The 22,593-nt window shown below is 45.5% G+C and overlaps 1 long non-coding RNA gene across 2 annotated transcripts; it reads right to left on the reverse strand.

The window, feature by feature from the left end:
• Positions 1-1,010: 1,010 nt before the first annotated feature.
• LOC139279982 (uncharacterized) lies at positions 1,011-20,605 on the reverse strand. Of its 2 annotated transcripts, none has more exons than XR_011596571.1 (4): positions 19,402-20,605; positions 19,202-19,302; positions 11,878-12,059; positions 1,011-1,128 (listed from the first exon to the last, which is right to left on the reverse strand). It is a non-coding gene; the product is annotated as an uncharacterized lncRNA (long non-coding RNA). The 2 variants fall into 2 exon arrangements; XR_011596572.1 differs by lacking the exon at positions 1,011-1,128 and adding an exon at positions 10,558-10,982.
• Positions 20,606-22,593: the final 1,988 nt, after the last annotated feature.

The raw sequence follows: 22,593 nt of genomic DNA on the forward strand, positions 1-22,593 counted from the left end.
AATTACTTCCCTTAATGCCCCCCCTAGCATCTTCTACCTCTTGCCGGAGCCCCAAGTTTTCCAATTTATATTTTTTTTAACTCTAATTTGTTTTCATTCACTTCAACGATGGCTGCTGTGGCATTTAAATTTGAAAGGCTTTGTTGCTGTAGCAATGAAACTGCTTGTTCGGCTCCTCTTTCTAATTGCTTAATACTGTGGTTTAATCGATCAATTTCTTGTCTCAAATGCTGTATTTTTCCCTCCTTTAACTGCCGAATAAGTTGAAGGCTTTCTTCCTTTTGTTCTTTTATATTTTGAATCTCTTTTTTGTTTAGCCGAACCTCTTTTACTTGCGATTCTTTTAAATTTTGTATCTCTTTTGCCATTTGGTATTTTAAATTTTGTATCACTTCCCTTGAATTTTGAATCTCTTTTGCATTCTGCCTCATTAATTCCTCATCTCTCTGAGCGCAGTAAAGTGCGCAGAATGCCAAGGGACTGTTTGCCCTTAGTTCTCCTTGATTTACTTTCTCCTTGATAAATGCCACAAACTCCCAAAGGACGCGTGTTGGCCCTTACGGAAGTACGGTGCCTGTGCCTGTAACTCTTGTATGTCCTTTATAGATACCTTCTTGTATACTTTCTCCTCATAGACTGTCTGTATATATTTTGCTAGCTTTCTGTAAATGACCGATCCCTTCATCCTGTGCCTCTTGAATTTAACTACTGGTGGATCCCCATTTAAACAGTTCTAACTATCGAGACTACTTCTCCTTAAGACGCAACTTCTCCTGATTCGTTTAAAAGTTTATAGTTTACACTTCGCAACACAGGTTAGAATCGCAACTCCGAGATTTCCAATTGTTCAAAAGAATGATCAAAAGCTGTCTCGCCAGATCCCAGACGAGGCCCCAATTTTCTAAGATTTCTAAATCCCTGGCATTAAATTGACAGCAAGACCGATTCTTTTAAAACAATTTGGAATAGTTTATTAAACACACACACATGCACATCTATCAGCAGTCATCAGCAATCCTACAGATCTACTTAGTTACAACAGATACAATAATAAAGGTACACTTCACTTCCCTCTGGCACATGGCCTGCTCCTTTGTCTGTAGAGGGAGGTCCTGCTTTTGCCGTGTGCTTAAGAAAAGAGAGAAGAGACTTAGCAATCTTTAGCTTGACTTATTATACCCCTTAAGGCCATTGTTGCTCAGAAAGCCTCAGGATTGGGTCTTGGTTCCAGGGCCATTCCTGATTGGCTTCTCCTCATACATGTGTCTGTCTGGAGGGCCGGTGCCATTCCTTGATTAGGTTAATGGTTTTCCAATTCACATCTTTTCTAGTTTGGTGAGTTTCAAAGCCATGGAGACATGAACTTGGGGAAGCCATCCATTTTGTTTCTTTCAACACTGCAGCCTTTCTGTATAATCTACACTTTTAACATTTATATATATATATATACAAAATCAATTTTATCATTACTAAACACTTTTATTCTTACAATGCCCCTGCACTGAGACACCCAGATAACGTGATCAGGAAGTCTATTGTCAGTCACTATTCACCTTTGAAGAGTGAATGGAAGTCTTATGGTGCCATAAGATAGTTCAGTACCTCAGAACCGTTAAAAAAAACTTGCTGTTTGTTAACCTGGGCCAATACTTAAAGCTTTCCTAGATATCCAGGTAAAGATAGACATTCTCATAGGCCAGGGTAGTTGGGACTTACCCATGGGTGTGGTCTAGGACATGAAAATCAAAACAGTCAAGGATTAATAAGGTGTGGAAAGTCCAAAATACCTGACAAATGCATATCAGAAATTGGGGCAAGGGCTGTGCTTGAGAAGCTGGATATCGGCCATGCTAGACACTTTTTGTAACTAGCTAAACTACGAAACAGGTTTATTCATGAATAATTATCTACAGAAGAAAGCATTAAAATGATTGGCTGGGAAATCATACGCAGCTTGCACATAAATACACTCCTGGTAGGTGAGCGAATGTGCTGGGCGTGAATGGGCATTACTCCCATGGGCAAAGAGTGCACTCTGCTGCTTCATCAAGTATTTGGAACACCATTTCTCTGAAAAATATTTGTCTTATTCCAACTTCTACAACGAGGAGATCCTGTACAAGTACAGGACCTCCTCTGGTTGGTTTGTTTACCTCTTCATGAGCTGGGTGGATCGCTCCCATTTTTAGATTAATTTCAGCATCTTGCCTTTTCTACTTGTTTCTCTCGATAATGATATATATAAATTAATCTGTTTAGTAGTTTAGTTTGTTACAAAGAGTATCTGGCACAGCTGATGTCCATCTTCTTAAGTGCTATGGGACTCAGTGGAATTTCTGCTGGTGATCGAGTAACAGTTTATCTCCACCGAGGGCACGCTATCCCAGATTACCTTGTGCATACAGTCACGGTCACAGGGGGCAAACGCTTGCCCACGGAAGCAGACTTTTGAGCTTAGCATTAGAATTATAACAAGGGTGCTAAATGGTTCCTGCAATATAAAGGGAACATTACAGACTCCTTTACAGTGTCTTTTAGTGCTTGTTTCCTATGTCTGTTTCTGCATTTCTTTCAGCGTAATAGCGTATTAATGAGAGCTAGTGAACCTATTGTTCTGCAATGGTCATTAATATCCTATTATCAGTCATCGCATGCAATTAAGGCACTTTTTCCTGAATGTCATTGCACATATATTATGTAGCATATATGTGCACAACAGTTACCAGCACAAGAAAATCCTACAAACAAAATAATAATAAAAAAACAATGTATATCTGAAACAACATTGCGTACTGGGGAATGAATTAAAGGGTGTGACATAAACCGGGGAGTCCAGAGAATGGTTATAAAGCTTGGATGTAAAGATGGTCGCCGGGATGGCATCTCCCCAGGGAGCTTCCCTGCTGAACAACTACCATCTTCTGCCATCCAGCAACTTTCCACCCCCAGCCTCCCCCCTCTCACTGTCTAAACCTCCCCTAGCCCTAATAGACCCTAATAGGGGGTCTTGGACACTAAAACCCCTGTTCTAAACCCAACCCTGCGAATTCCATGAGTTCAGGCCTACCTCTGGCCTCATCAGCGACGACGACCGGGTTCCTTGATCCATGACGATGCCCGGTGAGCAAGTAAGCCTCCGACCAGGACATCACACCCCTCCAGTGGCGGGCCTCCATCCCTCCAGCGATGGGCCTCCATCCCTCCAGTGATGGGCCTGCATCCCTCCAGTGGCGGGACTTCTGCCCTCCAGCGACGGACCTTCATCCCTCCAGCGGCAGTCCTACATCCCTCCAGCGGCAGTCCTACATCCCTCCAGCGGCAGGCCTACATTCCTCCAGTGGCGGGACTTCATCCCTCCAGCGGCAGTCCTACATCCCTCCAGCGACGGACCTTCATCCCTCCAGCGGCAGTCCTACATCCCTCCAGCGATGGACCTTCTCCCTTCCAGCGGCAGGCCTACATTCCTCCAGTGGCGGTCGGGCCTCTTCTCCTCGACGACGGCTGGACCTCTCCTTCCCCACTCGTGACCTCCCTCTTCTAACTGGTGAGCATCATGACTGTGACTCTTCCACTCTCCCACTCCTTACTAACCTCCCGCACCGAACTCCAGCGGACCACTGACCCTCCCAATACCTGCCCTCAACCAAGCCTTGGACTACCTACCATCAAGGGCGCTACTCGGCGCCGAGCTTGCGGTCAACATCTCGCCGTAGGCAATTAGGCTCATACAGCAGTGCCAGGTCTCCAGTCGTCTTGGACCCCCTTGCCACTGGACCAAGACCTAGTTCTGATAAGCCCGTGTAGTTGCCGGTGTGCAACGGCCACCCCACGTTAAAAGAACTCACGCACAGGCATCTTCCACTCCGTTAACATGAAGTTTAGGACCTGGAACGTCAGGACCCTCATGGACAACTCCAACAGCGACAGGCCGGAACGCCGCACCGCCATAGTTACCCAGGAACTTAGACGCTTTGACATCGACATTGCCACCCTAAGCGAGACCCAGCAGGCAGGGGAAAGCCAGCTCAAGGAACAAGGTGGAGGTTACACCTTTTTCTGGAAAGGGAAACCAGAGGAAGAACGCCGCCTTCACGGAGTCAGCTTTGCCATCAAAAACGAGCTGGTTGACCGCCTCAAAGACTTTCCCTGCGGGGTTAACGAACGCCTCATGATTCTTCGACTCACCCTATCCCGGAACCAATGCGCCACAGTCATCAGTGCGTCTGCCCCAACACTCGATGCAACGGATGAGACCAAAGAGGGTTTTTACTCTAACCTCGAAAAACAAGCGCAGGCAGCGGAAAGAACGTTCGGCAAACCTGTCCCACCCTCCCTTACCCTGAATGACTGTCTGTCGCACCTGTGGCAGGGACTGTGGCTCTCGTATTGGACTGTTCAGCCACGTAAGGACTCATTCTAAAAGTGGAAGCAAGTCTTCCTCGATTCCGAGGGACTGCCTATGATGATGATGATAAAGCATTATAATATTAACTGAACCCTTCGATTAGAATCGAGCCAGTAACACAGGTGTCTATTATTCTATATGTAAACTGCCTGAACCCCTCCATTAGATTCCAGCCTGTAGCTCACTCTAAGTTGTCCATTATTCTGTACATAAATGATTGTACCTCCCAGGTATCTTTTATTCTCTATATATAGAGCATATGAAGTCAGCAATGAGAAAAAGCTATTCAACCCATTGAAGTTCTACATTAACTCTCCAATCATGCATTTAATTGTATATTGAACAAGAACATTTTTAACTACATTACCTTGGTTGGTAAATTATTCCAAATATTAACTATTCTTTAAATAAAGATTTTCTTTTCTGTTATCTCTTCTGATTTTTCGCTAATTTCTATTTTTGCTCTTAGAGTCTACTGGCTCGGTTTGCTTCAAGTAATATTGTTGGTTATTTTGTATACCTCAATATGGTCCCCTCGTAATACCATCTTTCTGGAGTAAAAACATGGTTCATCCTCGTCACCCTTTGTCCAGCTGGCTGGGACTGGCTGCGTCTAGTTCTGTTCCTACCTATCCAGTCACAGCCAAAAAATCACCAGCAATGGATTCTCTTCCCTCTTCCACACCATTGCCTCTGGAGTTCCCAAGGATCTATCCTTGGTCCACTCCTAGTTCTCATCTACATGCTTACCCCTCAGCATCATCATCTGAAAACACATCAGGTTCCATATGTACGCTGACAACACCCAGCTCTACCTCACCACCACTTCTCTCGACCTCTCTACTGCCTCTGGTTTTTCATGCTGCTTGTCCGATCTCCACTATTGGGTGAGCAGAAATTTCCATTATCTTCTGTCCCCGCCATAAACTCCATTCCCTAGCCACCGACTCCACCCCTCTCCCTGGCCACTCTCTGAGGCTGAACCAGACCGTTTGCAACTTTGGCATCCTATTTGACCCCGAGATGAGCTCCAACCCCATATCATCTTCATCACCAAGGCAGCCTACTTCTATCTGCTGCTGAAACTCTCATCCGTACCTCCCCCGCCCCACCCAACCTGGACAGGAAATAATAATTAGTGAATATGAAAAAAAAGGCAGGAAAAAAACTTTGCATTTCCATAAAACCTTATGACATCTGTCCCAAAGTGCTTTGCAAACAATGAATTACTTTGGAAGTCAGTCACTGTTGTTACGTAGGCAAATATGGCAGCCAATTTGCATGCAGCAAGGTCTCACAAACAGCAAGTGAATAAATGGCCAGAGACTCTGCTTTTGATGGTCATGATTGAGGGGCAAATGTTGCTGTGGACAAAGAGAAGACTCCTTTTCCTTCTTCAAATAGGGTCATTGGATTATTCAGGCAGACTCTGCCTCGATTTAATGCTCCATCTGAAGGACGGCAAACCCTGCTACTGCACTGAGATATCAGCCTAGATAGTATGTGCAAAAGCAGAGTGTGGTGTTGTCAACTTAGCCAATGTTACATCTAATGGAAAATCCGCAATACTTAAGAACATAAGAAATAGCAGGAGTAGGCCACCTGGCCCCTCGAGCCTGCTCCGCCATTTAATAAGATTATGGCTGATCTGATCACGGACTCAGCTCCACTCCCCCGCCCGCTCTCCATAACTCTTTATTCCCTTATCACTCAAAAATCTGTCTATCTCCACCTTAAATATATTCAATGACCCAGCCTCCACAGCTCTCTGGGGCAGAGAATTCCATAGATTTACGACCCTCTGAGAGAAGAAATTCTTCGTCATCTCAGTTTTAAATGGGTGGCCCCTTATTCTGAGACTATGTCCCCTAATTTTAGTTTTAGTTTCCCCTATGAGTGGAAGTAGCCTCTCTGCATCCACCTTGTCGAGCCCCCTCATTATCTTATATGTTTCGATAAGATTACCTCTCATTCTTCTGAACTCCAATGTGTATAGGCCCAAACTACTCAACCTATCCTCATAAGTCAACCCCCTCATCTCCAGAATCAACCCAGTGAACCTTCTCTGAACAGCCTCAAACACAAGTACTTAGTCAATCACAGTGGGGTTTTTAGGTTCTGATTGGTCTACTGAGACCCTTGCACCTGCAATTAAGACCCTTGTTTTTCCATTTTAGAAATGAGATGTTCTTATTGAAAATATTGGCAGTTCAACTCTTGCTGGTCCCCCAGACCTGAAGCCCTGGTGCCACTGGTCTTCTAGTCCGAGGCTAGATAAACTAAAGCTCCGACAGGAGCAGTGTCTCATCCTGTTGGGTCAAGGGTGAAAAAAAAATATTAAAAAAGCTCAGTTGTGTTTTTATCTGCTAAATGCAACACTAAGCCTGGATTCCCACAAAAGATTCCTGTGGATATTCAAAAATGTGGTTAATGGGGAGTGTGGATAATTCAAAAATCCACTGTGTTAGCTTTTTGTATTGCATTGTCAGGTTAAAAGGGATTTATTTAACACACCTCGTTTCTAAGGCTTTAGGAATAATAGTTGGGATGCCACTATCAATGCCCAGAGTGTCCTGCCTCCAGTTAATATAGCCCCATGGAATCCCACCTCATCATGAGTCACTGCCTTTAGGGAGGTGTGCGGGGTAGAAAACTGGGGAGAATGGGTGAAAGAATGAAAATATTTATCTCTTTGGAGCAGAGTCAATTCTTGACTTTGAACAAAAAGAAAATAACATTTCCAACTCCCACTAATCCTGTGGTGTGTCTTGTCAGACCTGATTGTTGGACTGTAATAACAACAACAACTTGCATTTATATAGTAAAACGTTCAATGGTGCTTCAAGGACCGCAATCAGACATCATTTGACACGAGCCACATAAGATATTAGGAGAGATGACCCAAAAGCTTGGTCAAAGGGGTAGGTTTCAAGGAGCATCTTAAAGGAGGAGAGAGAGAGATGGAGAGGTGAAGAGGTTTAGGGAAAGAATTCCAGATCTTAGGGCCAAGACAGCTAAGGCAAGGCCACCAATGGAGGGGTGGTGGTAAGCGGGGGTGTACAAGAGGACACAATGGTACTGCAATTCAGACTGCGTTATTATCAAGGATATACTGAAAATCCAGATTTCTAAAATTAATTTTTAATCGCACAGTGAGACCGAGGTGTTGTCTCAGCTTGTGTTTCACTTTACAAGTCTGGAAATTGATATTGAGAAGTTAGGAGAGGAGATGTTAAGTAATTACTGTAGTTCTGTTTCCCATGGGTAATCCAGATTGCAGCTAAAAGGTTCTTCGGAAACTTCACAATTTAAGTAAAGGCCATTACCCCAGTACCATGTCTGGGAGGAGATGGGGAAGAAGATAATTATTTTCCACTTAACTACTTGAGTGTTCACTTTATGATCAATTATCTTTATTAAAAAAGTACATATCCTATCCTAAGCTATTTACTACCGGATTGATGTGCCGATATTTTAAAAGGTGTTGAACAAATTGATAGTAATTATGTCTCCCTTTAAAACTGGGGCTGTGCACAGAAAGTTATGTATTTACAGGCACATTGATGTCTGTATGGCTCAGCTACTTACTGGTAAACTCACTGAACCATCAATAGAGCTGTCTGCATTGGAAGTTAAACGCAAATCCTGTATCAGAGGTGGCGAATTGGTGTAGTCCATTGTAAGGTGACCAAGACTGGGAACGAAACATTCAGGGGTATTTGACAATTCGGAAGGACAGACAGAAAGGAAAAGGAGGTGGGGTAGCTCTGTTGATAAAGGATGGAATCACTGCAATAGTGAGAAACGATATTGGCTCAAATGATCAGGATGTTGAAACAGTTTGGGTGGAGATAAGGAATAATAAGGGGGAAATGTCACTGGTGGGCATAGTCTGTAGGCCCCCTAACAATGCCATGGTACTCGAATTGCTGGGACCTAGCTTGGAGGATTTAGTTGATCTTTGTGATCGAACATTTTCCATTAAAACTGTGTTAATGATAGCTATACAGTTGATTACACGGATGGAATTTGTTCACAGCAAAAGTTAGATATACAGAGATGTTGGTCTTACTGATGTTTAATGTAAGGCCCATACTCTCGTATGCTTCAGTGAAGGTGTCCACGATAGTTTGGAGTTCGGCTTATGAGTGTGTGCAAACGTGAGTGTCGTCTGCATACTGTAATTCAGTGACAGAGGTTGGGGCAACCTTCATGCTCGACTGGAGGCGACAGAGGTTGAACAATTTCTCGTTCGTCCTGTAGTCACTGTTGCAATGTAGGAAACGTGAATGTCATTTTGCACACATCAAGCTCCCACAATCAACAAGCAGTTAATCTGTTTTAGTAATTTTGGTTGAGGGATAAATATTGGCCAGGATACTGGTTAAAATTTCTTTGGTCTTCAAATAGTACCATGGGATCTTTTACATCCACCTGAGAGAGCAGTTGGGGCCTCGATTTAACGTCTCATCCGAAGACAGCACCTCCGACAGTGTAGCACTCCCTCAGTACTGCACTGGAATGTCAGCTTAAATTATGTGCTCAAGTTCCTGGAGTGGGACTTGAACCCACAACCTTCTGACTCAGAGGTGAGGGTGCTACCACTGAGTTCCCAATATCAGCCACACTGAGCGGGCAGGTTAGAACGAGAGTCTGGAGGAAGGAGCGAGGATAAATCAGAAATGTGTCCTTTCAGCAGGTCCTGGCATGTCAAGACGAGAAGTGGCAGTAGTCTGGCCATCCATTGATCCTGCCTGGCTATAAAAGAGAACGAACCAGGAGAGAGGAACTGGAAAGGAACAAAACTGAAAAAAAGAGGGTGCATTAACTCACTATGGGGAAAAATATCCTAAAACAATAAAAATAATAAATTTGAAGCCCCTACTATGATCAGGAACGTACACCTAACCATATTGTTGAGAATAAACACGGTCCTGGAAGGTAACTTATCATTAGCAAAACTGCTTCTTGTTAGAAACCTTGGGACTGTTACTTATGGTAAGAATAGGCATTAGAGAACGTTCTAGCGAACCTTTTGCTCATACCACAAACATAATTTTTAACTACATCCCATGGTTTTGGGATGACTTTCAACAAAATCTTTGCCTCTGCTGTGCAATTAGTTTTTATCCAAACCTCTCCTTGAGCACAACAGTTGTATTCTGTCTGTGTGGGGATGAAACACACTGATCACAGCACTGGTAATAAAAAGAAGTTATCATTTCAAAATACCATAACAACAAACATAATTGCCAGCCTGATTTTTTGTATTACATGGAAACCAAATGAGGCAGGTTCTGGAGGATTATGTAGTGATTTCACTTTATATATAATATGATACATCAAGGTTTTCCTCTGCATCTTGCGTCTATAATACGTCGATAGTTTTTGAATTGTTCAGATTCCACCAAACTCTATGAAGTTGTGAGGCTGGTAATTACACTGAACAATATTTTGTATGATCCCTTAATGTGATTATATCAAACTCCTTTCTCTATTTCAACAGAGCTCTTAACCGATTTCTATTACACTGTAACTATGGGGGTAATTTTAACCCCACTCACAACGGGCAGGAGAGGGTCGAGGGCCGTTAAATCATAAAATATGTGAAACCTAACCTCGACCCGTTACGAATGCGCTTACTTCCGGTTTAACGCCGGCGTGTTTGAGGGCGTCCAAGTAACCCGCTCTTGAGAGGCGGGTCTGTGATTATAATATTTAAATGAGGCTTTGTTCCCTAGATTTTCACAGTCATTTAAATTTAATGCTGGTCAGCCGGGTTTTCCAGGGCTTGGGAAACCCAGCAGCTGAAGGGAGGCCAGAGCTGCCAGAACCAGCAGGCAATTGCTTTTCTTTTAGGGCCAGGTGGAGCAGGATTGCTTCCCCGGCCCCTCAAGTAAATCTTCTGCCGTAATCCTTCGCCTCCCTGCGATCTTCCCACCCCCGTGAACTGCCAACGCTCCCCGAGATAATCCGATCCTCCCATGTTCTGCCAACCCCCCGCGATCTTCTGACGCCGTGATCTGCTGAGCTACCGTCCGCACCCAACCTCCGACGATCTGTCAATCACCCTCACTATGCCCCGATCTTTCGCTCGCTCCCTCCGTCCCTTCTCGCTGTAACTCTCTGAACCCCCTCAACAAGCCCCAGCCTCTTCGAGTGCCAGGGACTGTCCTCAGCAGTCCCCAGTGGTAGCCTTGTACCCACAGGATTTCCCATTCGGCAGCCGGCCAGCATCACAATTTAGCCGGGCTGTGGGCGGGAAACAAGAGTAAAAAATGTTAATGAGGTCCTGTCGTTAAATTCGACATGATTTCTGTGTTCCTGGCATTTCCGTGTTTCCCCTTCCCCTCCTTAAACACACGCCACCGCTCCCTCCTTGCCTCCCCGTAAATATCGGGGCACATGTTGCTTTTATGAGTGGGAAGCTGGGAGTCAGGTGAAGGTGGCGACTGTCTTTGTTTTTTTTTGTCTCATCTGATTGGTTTGCTTTGTGTAGAATGTGACTGGTGAATCAGAAACTGTTCATAGTAGAAGGTGATTGGCTGCTTTTGTGAAATGTCATTGTTGTGGGTAGCTATTGGAAAACAAAAAGGAAACAACCGATTAGAAAGGGAAAAATGACAAGGCATTACAGAGATTTAAAAAAATGATTGGAATAATAAATGTAAGAGGAGTTGTACAATGAGTTGCACTACTGTCCGTTTATCTGAGTTTGAATCCTGCCAGACTGATGGGATGAAAGATGCATTTGTTGCATCAATTTGCAGATGACATTATTAAGATGCAAAATGCGGCCTGGCATTTTAAGCTTCTCTTGTGCCACGCACCATTCCTCAACTAAGAGGCCAAGCAATTGTGCTTCTCCCAGGCCTTTGCGACACTTTAACCACCTGCTGGCAGGTGTGCATGTCTTTGCTGCTCCTTGCTATTTTTCCTTCCTGTGTTGATGTGCTTCTCTGCTTGTTTTTCTGTTGCGTTTGATTTCTTACAGCTGCTCCCCTCTCTCATTTTTGCCCTGTTGCAATCTGCCTCTCACTGCCTGGTCTGTGCATTTACTTACTCTCGCTCACTGCAGTTCCAGTCTGTGAGACATACACTAATGCTGCAAGTTCCACCCAAGCGCCCTGTAAATCCCGCAGGCCTGGCAATTTCAGTCGTCCCTTGAGTATCTTCATCCCTAATGAGAATTCAAGCAGCAGGGAGGCAATGGTGTTGGAGTAATATGGAGCTGCTCTCCTGGGATTGGGAGGCAGCTCACTTCTGGCTAATAAGTCTTTCATTCACGATGAGGTGGTGCTCTAACACCTTCATCTCAGTGCAGCAACGCTTGCTTGGCAAACTGAAGGTGAGGATAAGGGCCCCAAAGCATAGTGCCCAGCTATCAGCAAATCAAACTGGAAGACAATATGCCTCAACACAACCTCTTTACCTACATTCTGTCTCCATGCTGTTACCCTTTCCCAGGTTACCTGCATCCATTACCACGAACAGCTCGACCTTTGCAGAGAGTTCACTGTCACTTTCTGTTGTCCTCGGGTACCATCGCTTCCATCCCATCTTTCCTACTGTGGTTGCCACTGCTTCCATCCCAATGTTCAGCTCTGCCCCCCTCAACATTCTCCAGGGTTGCCATCCACTAAATTACAATGAGCTGGAATGAAAACAAGCATTAAAAACTCTAAATAGCTCATTAGCCACCCGTGGGACTTGCTGACGATGTTTTGAGACATACACAGAAAGAACCATCATGCTGCATGTGTGCATTTGCAGTATGGATGTCCTCGTTCACCACACATTAAAGAAAGACTTGCACTTATACAGTGTCTTTCACAACCTCAGGACATCCCAAAGCACTTTACAGCCAATTAAGCACTTATGAAGTGCAGTCACTGTTGTAATGTAGGAAACGTGGCAGCCAACTTGTGCACAGCAAGGTCCCACAATCAGCAGTATGATAAATGACCAGATAATCTGTTTTAGTGATTGAGTTGGTTGAAGGATAAATATTGGCCAAGACATTGGGTAATACTCCCCTGGCCTTTGTTCCATCTTTTATGCCCAACTGGGAGGACAGATGAAACCTCGGTTTCACTTCTCTGAAAGACAGTACCCTCGATAGTGCAGCGGCTCCTCATTACCACACTGGAGTGTCATCCTAGATTTTGTGATCAAGTCTCTGGAGTGGGACTTGATGCCACAACCTTCTGACTCAGGGCGAGAGTGCTACCCACTGAGTTATGGCTATGTCCATGAAATTAGGGACAGATTTCATCTTTGTTCATTAACTGGCTCGCTGGCAGTATGGGATGTACACATGTACTGCTGCGTAACAGACTAGAAGGATAAGGGTTTTTCACACTTCTGCATGTCACTTTTTGATGTAAAAATAGAGCGAAGCATAAATTTTATTTAAAGAAGAGAACTATTTATTGAATGGGACATAATGATAGTGAAGGCATTTCAAAGTGAAAGCAAAGCACTGTATATTTGTCTTTTTGTTTCTTTATAACCTCTTATAACCTATAAAAGTTGAAGATATTTAAAGAAACCTTTGAAATAATTACAAAAATAGCACTGCCATGAAGGTCAGCTTGATTATTGTGTTTTATAATGAGACATTCCCCTAGCTGTGCACTTCTGTTCAGTAATATCCAGTTTATTTTACAATAATTGCAAGTGACAGCAGTGAAATTATTCACAGGAGCATGGATAGGGCTCCTGTTTACTCCACATGAGTTATTTTAACTGCTGCCTTGGCTCAATGGCAGCACTCTTGCCTCAAGCTCCACTCTAGAATTAATCTAGATAGATACTGAGGGAGCACTGCACTGCAGGAGATGCTGTCTTTCGGATGAAATGTGTTCACAATTAATTGGTAGTAATGCGCATTGGGTCATCCTGAGAATGTGGAATATGCTATGTAACGCAAGTACTTTCTAATGGCTATGAACTGAATGCGGTTCCTGTTTATTCAGCAGGATAAGAGTTATTCAAGTACATAAAAATGTTATATTGAAGAGGCATGGGGGAGAAATTGCCCCCTTCTTTAAGGCCCGTTACCGACCGGGGGGCAGGTGGAGGGTGTGACCCATCCGGAATTTTCTCCGGGTCTGGGGCGGCAGAAACAGCTTTCCACCCCGCCTGGACGCTCCAGCCGCCGGTCAGTGGCCCCGGCAACTTCCAGCGGCGGGAAGCTGCTAGTGGCTGGGCACCGCCTCCGCCCTTAAAGGGGAGGGCGAACCAACAAGGCAGCCATTTTATTTTAATTGTGGGCTGACTCTGCAGTCGGCCGACAATGGCGGCCACATGTTCGGCCGAGCCACCAACAGGTAGCCAGGCACCCCCTCTTGGTTGCCAGGTCACTGGCCCGGCCGCAGCCCACTTTGGAGTCCCAGTGGGTGCCAAGAAGGCTTTGTAGCCTCCTTCTCCTTTAAGTGAAGGAGAGGGACGTCTGCATCGCGCTGACATCATCAGCATCGAGCTGGCGTGCTCAATGCGGCGCTGATGACACCGCCTGCCTTTCGCCCCGCTCCTGATTTGCTTCCGCCCCTCTGCTGCCCCCAACACCGCCCTGTTGATTTTTTCCGGCAAAAGTGGGCACTTTCCCTTTATTCCCCGCCCTGTCAATACTGGCGGTAATTTGCCAGTTAATTCATTTTATCTGCCCTGAACGGGGCGGGGAATTTTGGAAAGCAACTTCCAAATCCAAAGTGGCCTAATTAGGATCTATCCAGATGACAATGTATTTGTCCCAATTGATAGATTGAGCAGCATGTCTGATCCATACATAATCAGTGCACAATGCCAGCCGTTGTATGTTGTGTTCTGCTATTTCCGGCGTTGACAAATTGAAAATGAAATATCCTCTGTGATCATTTCTTCCTCTCTCTGCTTTCACTCTTTCTCTGTCTCCTTCTGTTCTTTCCATCCTCCAGTCTTTTATGGTGTGTTGCAGTACTTCTTTCCCACTCCTTTTCTCAACCCCATTTCCTTCTCCTGTGTATCCACTCCTAATAAACAGTGTTCAGCACTGCCACCAAATGAATTGTCACTTCTGCAGCTTGCAGTGTTCAGAGTAAGATGTTTAGCCCAAATTGGTAGCATCAGTTTGCACAAGAATGACATAGCCACGGGGCAATCCCACTCAGACAGTTTTCATAGCTTAGCCCTAACAAAATGTTAAATTTTTACATATATTGAAAAAAAGAACTTTTCACATCCTGAAGATGACTCAAACTTTGTTTCTCAGCCACTGCATTACTTCTTAAAGTGTAGTCACTGTTGCAATGTAGGCAAACACAGCAGCCAACTTGCGCACAGCAAGGTTCCACAAATAGCACTCAGATCAATGACCAGATAATCTGTTGGTTGGGGGCTAAACATTGGTCAGGACACCAGGGAAAATTCCCCTGCAATTATTCGAATAGTGCAGTTTAACATCTCATCTGACAGTGCAGAACACCCTCAGTACTGCTTTGAAGTGTCAGCCTAAATCTTATGCTCATTGCTTAAACCCACCATCTACTGACTCAGAGATGAGGGTGATTCTGACCAAGCCAAACTTAAAATAGCCTTTACATAATAAACAGGAACCTTTTCAACATTCTTCTGAATAATATAACTACTGTAATTATTAGTAGCCTAACCTGTGTTTGCTGAGAAGCTGTATTGGGGTCGAGGCTGTCGACAAAGCCTGGTAGGTAACTTTGGGCCATACAGGTTATTGGAGCATTTGGGTGATGGAATGGATGAGATTAAGAAAGACTTGCATTTATATAGCACCTTTCACGACCACCGCACGTCTCAAAGCACTTTACAGAGAATGAAGTACATTTGGAGTGTAGTCACTGTTGTAATGTGGAAAACGCGGCAGCCAATTTGCGCACAGCAAGCTCCCACAAACAGCAATGTGATAATGACCAGGTAAACTGTTTTTGTTATGTTGATTGAGGGATAACTATTGGCCAGGACACTGGCGATAACTCCCCTGCTCTTCAAAATAGTGCCTTGGGATCTTTTGCGTCCAATTGAAAGAGCAGATGGGGCCTCGGTTTAATGTCTCATTCGAATGACAGCATTTCCGACTGTGCAGCACTCCCTCAGCACTGCACTGGAGTGTCAGCCTAGATTTATGTGCTCAAGTCCCTGGAGTGGGATATGAACCCACAACCCTCTGACACAGAGGCGAGTGTGCTACCCACTGAGCCACAGCTGACACGTTTATGGTATATTTGTGTTTTTTAATGTTTATTTTACCATTTTATCATTAGGGATATGTAGTGATGTTGGTGAAGAACTATCATTGCAACCTTATTCCAGAGAAATTATTTTGGGGTAGAATGTGATTGCGCCATTCAAATAACAGCCAATCATATTGCAGGGTTGAAATAGTCCTGGGAGCTGGTTGGTTGAACAAGCGGGTTGAAACATAGAAACATAGAAAATAGGTACAGGAGTAGGCCATTCGGCCCTTCGGGCCTGCACCACCATTCAATAAGATCATGGCTGATTATTCACCTCAGTACCCCTTTCCTGCTTTCTCTCCATACCACTTGATCCTTTTAACCATAAGGGCCATATCTAACTCCCTCTTGAATATATCCAATGAACTGGCATCAACAACTCTCTGCGGTACAGAATTCCACAGGTTAACAACTCTCTGAGTGAAGAAGTTTCTCCTCATCTCGGTCCTAAATGGCTTACCCCTTATCCTTAGACTGTGACCCTTGGGTCTGGACCTCCCCAACATTGGGAACATTCTTCCTGCCTCTAACCTGTCCAATCCCGTCAGAATTTTATATGTTTCTATGAGATCCCCGCTCGTTCTTCTAAATTCCAGTAAATAAAGGCCCAGTTGATCCACTCTCTCCTCATATGTCAGTCCTGCCATCCCGGGAATCAGTCTGGTGAACCTTTGCTGCACTCAATAACAAGAACGTTCTTCCTCAGATTAGGAGACCAAAACTGAACACAATATTCCAGATGAGGCCTCATCAAGGCCCTGTACAACTGCAGTAAGACCTCCCTGCTCCTATACTCAAATCCCCTAGCTATGAAGGCCAACATGCCATTTGCCTTCTTCACCGCCTGCTGCACCTGCATGCCACCCTTCAATGACTGACGTACCATGACATCCAGGTCTCATTGCATCTCCTCTTTTCCTAATCTGCCGCCATTCAGATAATATTCTGCCTTCCTGTTTTTGTCACCAAAGTGGATAATCTCACATTTATCCACATTACACTGCATCTGCCATGCATTTGCCCACTCACCTAACCTGTCCAAGTCACCCTGCAGCCTCTTAGCATCTTCCTCACAGCTCACACCACCATCCAGCTTAGTGTCATCTGCATACTTGGAGATATTACACTCAATTCCTTCATCTAAATCATTGATATATATTGTAAATAGCTGGGGTCCCAGCATTGAGTCCTGCGGCACCCCACTAGTCACTGTCCGCCATTCTGAAAAGGATCAGTTTATTCCGACTCTCTGCTTCCTGTCTGCCAACCAGTTCTCTATCCACGTCAATACATTATCCCCCAATACCATGTGCTTTAATTTTGCAGACTAATCTCTTGTGTGGGACCTTGTCAAAAGCCTTTTGAAAGTCCAAATACACCACATCCACTGGTTCTCCCTTGTCCACTCTACTAGTTACATCCTCAAAAAATTCTAGAAGATTTATCAAGCATGATTTCCCTTTCATAAATCCATGCTGACTTGGACCAATCCTGTCACTGTTTTCCAAATGCGTTGCAATTACATCTTTAATAATTGATTCCAACATTTCCCCCACTACCGATGTCAGGCTAACCAGTCTATAATTCCCTGTTTTCTCTCTCCCTCCTTTTTTAAAAAGTGGTGTTACATTTGCTACCCTCCAATCCATAGGAACTGATCCAGAGTCTATAGAATGTTGGAAAATGACCACCAATGCATCCACTATTTCTAGGGCCACTTCCTTAAGTATTCTGGGATATAGACTATCAGGTCCCGGGGATTTATCGGCCTTCAATCCCATCAATTTCCCTAACACAATTTCCTGACTAATAAAGATTTCCTTCAGTTCCTCCTTCTCGCTAGACCCTCAGTCCCCTAGTATTTCCGGAAGGTTATTTGTGTCTTCCTTCGTGAAGACAGAACCAAACTATTTGTTCAATTGGTCTGCTATTTTTTTGTTCCCCATTATAAATTCACCTGATTCTGATTGCAAGGGACCTACGTTTGTCTTCACTAATCTTTTTCTCTTCACATATCTATAGAAGCTTTTGCAGTCAGTTTGTATGTTCCCAGCAAGCTTTCTCTCAGCAAGTCTCTGGGAATCGAAGCTGTGGATGTGATTGGCTGAAAGGAAATGGTCCCTGATTGTGTGACCTGATTAGTGGGACTTTGCAACATCAGGCAGACGTGAGGACCTGAGACTTTAATAATATAGAAGGAGATGCCATACCTTCTGCTATATTTGTATGTCTGGGCAGGAACTGAGCTGATTGTTGATACATGGACTTTTTTTTTTGATATCCTACCTCCTGTGGCTTGTTCAGTAGTAATCAGCAGGTGCAAAGCTCCACTTGATAAAGAATTTATGATCAGCAAGTGTGATGTGGAATTGCAAACCTATTTGGGCTAAAGTTGTGCTGTGATCTGATAGGCATAATGAATGTGTGCATCATGATCAGAGGCCGTCCCTCGAGCGAGAATGCCTTGCTTTCACACCAAAAGGAATGAGTTCGCAGAAGGACCCGATATTCCAGTGCTGAACTCCAGGGGTGGAAGATGCCATGCGTGGATTTTTTTAACGTGTGGTGACCGATGCACACCAGCCACCACACGGGCTTGACCGAGCTAGGCCTTTATCCAGTGGCAAGGGTGAACCAGGACGACTGGAGACCTGCTCCGCTGCACGGACCTAGTGCGCACACATATTGGAGTGTGGGCTGACCAGTGCTGCCCCTGGGCCCTCAGCTCTTCTGAGTGGCCTTGATTATTAGGGTCAAGATTAGGGCGCTTAGAGTTAGGGTTAGGAGTGGCGTTGATTATTAGGGTCAGAATTAGGGTGCTTAGGGTTAGGGTTAGGAGTGGCGTTGATTATTACGGTCAGGATTAGGAAGTTTAGGGTTAGTGTTAGGAGTGACGTTAATTATTAAGGTCAGGATTAGGTTGCTAAGGGTTAGGGCTAGGTGTGGCGTTGATTATTAGGGTCAGGTTTAGTGTGCTTAGGGTTCGGGTCAGTCCCCCATGAGTTGATTTATGGGCCGGTGATTCCCTGTGGTCATAGTTTGGGTTAATCCATGGTGGTTCAAGCCATCTACGTTTTAAGAGAGATTGTTGGGTTTCTGTCCGTCCCCTGCTTGTGTCTGCTTGTCATGATTCAGATCGCCCGTTAAAGTCCATTCATTGGGATTCTGATCGGTTGTGTTTTTAAAAATCCATATTGCTGAGGGGTGGGTCTGGTTTTTGGTCGCGTGTGTGGGAGGCTTGTGTGAAGAGAAAACAGTTTTTTTTGTTGATTTTGTTTAGCGGGTTCCTCGGTCCGCGTGGGGAAGAGGAAGGTTTATTTTTTGTTGTACAGTGCAGTCGATCGGGGCTCGAGCTGCGTGGGGGAGGAGGATGTTTGTTTACTGCTGCGTCGTATGATCGCTCGGCACTTGGGCCACGTGGTGGGGGGAGGGGAAAATGGGACTGATTGTTTTCCCTGGTGTGGGGGCTTTTTCCTCGGGATCTGTGGGTGGGGGGGTCAGAAGGAAGCTAGACAGAAACTCGTAGATGTGTAAGAAAGTCCTTACTCACTCGGGGGGGTTTAGAAGATGTGGTTTTCGGTCCATCGTTCAGTTGATCGGCGTGTGTCGTTTTCTCGATGAGGCCTGACGTACGTTTCGCCCTGACTTGGGCTTCATCAGAGGCCAAGGGAAAAGACGGGTAAGTAAGACAGAGTGGATCAGGTTGAAAACAGTCGGTAGAAAGCCACAGAGAATTCTCAGGCTGCTTACCTGCGGACAAATCAGTCATAGACGAAATTCCCTCGGGATTGATCTAGCTCCTCCCCATTGCGTGTTAGCATGGGAAGCCCTTGTTATGTCACTGCGTCCGTCCTGTCACTCAATTATTCGCGGTGTTATGGCAACCAGTCCTTCTAGGTTTGTTTATAAATTGCCCCATGTTCAGGTGTGGTCCCTGCTTGCTCGTGCATAAGTCTATGTTCCTTTCCTTTCTTTTTCTGTCATCATCATAGGCAGTCCCTTGGAATCGAGGAAGATTTGCTTCCACTCCTGAAGTGAGTTCTTTGGTGGCTGAACAATCCAATACAAGAGGCACAGACTCTGTCACGGGTGGCACAGACAGTCGTTGAGGGAAGGGGTGGGTGGGACTGGTTTGCTGCATGCTCTTTCCACTTGATTTCTGCATGCTCTCGGCAATGACCGACATGTACATATGCAATTGCTAAATCCACAAACCGTTAGCTAGGGGATTAATGCCTTCCTTATATTTCATATTGGGGCATTAGTTATGTTGTGTATCTGTAAAGCATGCACTCCCTTGTTCCGTAACAGGGAGCTCATCCCCTGAAGTCCCAAGGGATCCCAGCATCCTTTGGGAGCACTGTATATAAGCCGGCCCCCTAAGGCCTGTTCCTCACTCTGGAGTGTCTTATTAAAGACTGAGGTCACTGTTATTTTAACCTCCCTGTGTGCAGCCTCATCTGTGTTAGGAACACAATAACTGGCAATGAGAATACGAATCCAATGCAAAGGTGCACCAAACTGTGGGCATCCTGGAGAAGTTCTCGGAGGGGGAGGACTGGGAAGCCGATATCGAACGGCTAGACCAGTACATTGTAGCCAACGAGCTGGACGGAGAAGGAAGCACTGCAAAAAGGAGAGCGGTCCTCCTCACAATCTGCGGGGCACCGACCTACAGCCTCATGAAGAATCTTCTGGCTCCGGTGAAACCCACAGATAAGTCGTATGAGGAGCTGTGTACACTGGTTCGGGAGCATCTTAACCCGAGGGAGAGCGTGCTGATGGCGAGGTATCGGTTCTACACGTGCCAGCGATCTGAAGGTCAGGAAGTGACGAGCTACGTCGCCGAGCTAAGGCGACTTTCAGGACAATGGTGAGTTTGATGGCTACCTGGAGCAAATGCTCAGAGACTTTGTTGTACTGGGCATTGGCCACGAGACCATCCTACGAAAACTTTTGACTGAAGAGACACCGACCCTCAGTAAGGCCATTGCGATAGCACAGGCGTTTATATCCACCAGTGATAACACCAAACAAATCTCTCAGCACACAAGTGCGAGCAATGTTCATAAATTAACTGGAACTGTGTTTGCGAGCAGAAATGTACAGGGCAGAACCCACAAGTCTGCAACTGCCAGCAGGCCTCAGGTGACCCAGATGACTCAGAGTCCCCAACAAAGTATGAATGCAAGGCAATTCACACCTTGTTGGCGTTGTGGAGGCTTCCATTCAGCCTATTCATGCCACTTCAAAGAGTATGTTTACAAGAGCTGTGGAACAATGGGACACCTCCAACGAGCTTGCAAACGAGCTGCAAGCTCTGCAAAACCTGCTAATCACCACGTGGCAGAGGAAGATCGGTCCAGGTGGATCAAAGCAATTTCAAGCCTCAGAGAGAGGAGGCAGATGCTGAAGTGCACGGGGTGCACACATTTTCGACAAAATGTCCACCTATAATGCTAAACGTAAAATTGAATGGCTTACCCGTAGCTATGGAACTGGACACTGGCGCTAGCCAATCCATCATGAGTAAAAAGATGTTTGAGAGACTGTGGTGCAACAAGGCATTCAGACTAGCCGTGAGCCCCATCCACACGAAACTGAGAATGTACACCAAAGAGCTTATCACTGTCCTGGGCAGCGCCATGGTCAAGGTCACCTACGAGGACACGGTGCACGAACAGCCACTCTGGATTGTCCCAGGCGATGGCCCCACACTGCTTGGAAGGAGCTGGCTGGGCAAAATCCGCTGGAACTGGGACGACATCTGAGCACTATCACATGTCGATGAGGCCTCACGTACCCAGGTTCTTAACAAATTTCCTTCTCTTTTTGAGCCAGGCATTGGAAACTTTTCTGGGGCGAAGGTTTGGATCCACTTGGTCCCAGAGGCACGACCCATTCGCCACAAGGCACGAGCGGTACCTCACGTGACGAGGGAGAGAGTGGAAATCGAGCTGGACAGGCTGCAACGTGAGGGCATCATCTCCCCAGTGGAATTCAGCGAGTGGGCCAGCAATTTTGTTCCAGTACTCAAAAGTGATGGCACGGTCAGGATTTGTGGCAATTATAAAGTAACTATTAATCGTTTCTCGCTACAGGACCAATACCCGCTACCTAAGGCAGACGACCTATTTGCGACGCTGGCAGGAGGCAAGACGTTCACCAAGCTGGACCTGACTTTGGCCTACATGACGCAGGAGCTGGAGGAGTCTTCGAAGGGCGTCACCTGCATCAACACGCACAAGGGACAGATGCCCGTTTGGAATTCGGTCGGCTGCAGCGATCTTCCAGAGAAACATGGAGAGCCTACACAAGTCGGTACCACACATGGTGGTCTTTCAGGACGACATATTGGTCACGGGTCGGAACACTGCCAAGCACCTACAAAACCAGGAGGAGGTCCTCCAGCAACTGGATCGTGTAGGGCTGTGGCTGAAGAGGTCCAAATGCGTCTTCATGTCAACAGAAGTGGAATTTTGGGGGAGAAAGACGGCATTCGGCCCACAGACGCCAAGACAGAGGCTATCAGGAACGCGCCCAGGTCACAGAACGTCACGGAGCTGCGGTCGTTCCTGGGACTCAACTATTTTGGTAACTTCCTACTGGGGTTAAGCACCCTTTTAGAGCCCCTACATGTGTAATTGCGCAAAGGTGAGAACTGAGTATGGGGAATAAAACAAGTAATTGCTTTTGAGAAAGCCAGAAACATTTTCTGCTCCAACAAGCTACTTGTATTGTATAATCCGTGTAAAAGACTGTGCTAGTATGTGAGGCATCGTCATACGGAGTCGGGTGTGTATTACAACAAGCTAACGTAGCGGGGAAGTTGCAACCTGTTGCCTACGCTTCTAGAAGCTTGTCTAAGGCCGAGAGGGCCGACAGCGTGATTGAGAAAGATGCATTAGCATGTGTGTTCGGGGTAAAGAAAAAGTACCTGTT

This window comes from Pristiophorus japonicus, chromosome 14 (genome assembly GCF_044704955.1).
Source record: "Pristiophorus japonicus isolate sPriJap1 chromosome 14, sPriJap1.hap1, whole genome shotgun sequence".
Taxonomy (NCBI): domain Eukaryota; kingdom Metazoa; phylum Chordata; class Chondrichthyes; family Pristiophoridae; genus Pristiophorus; species Pristiophorus japonicus.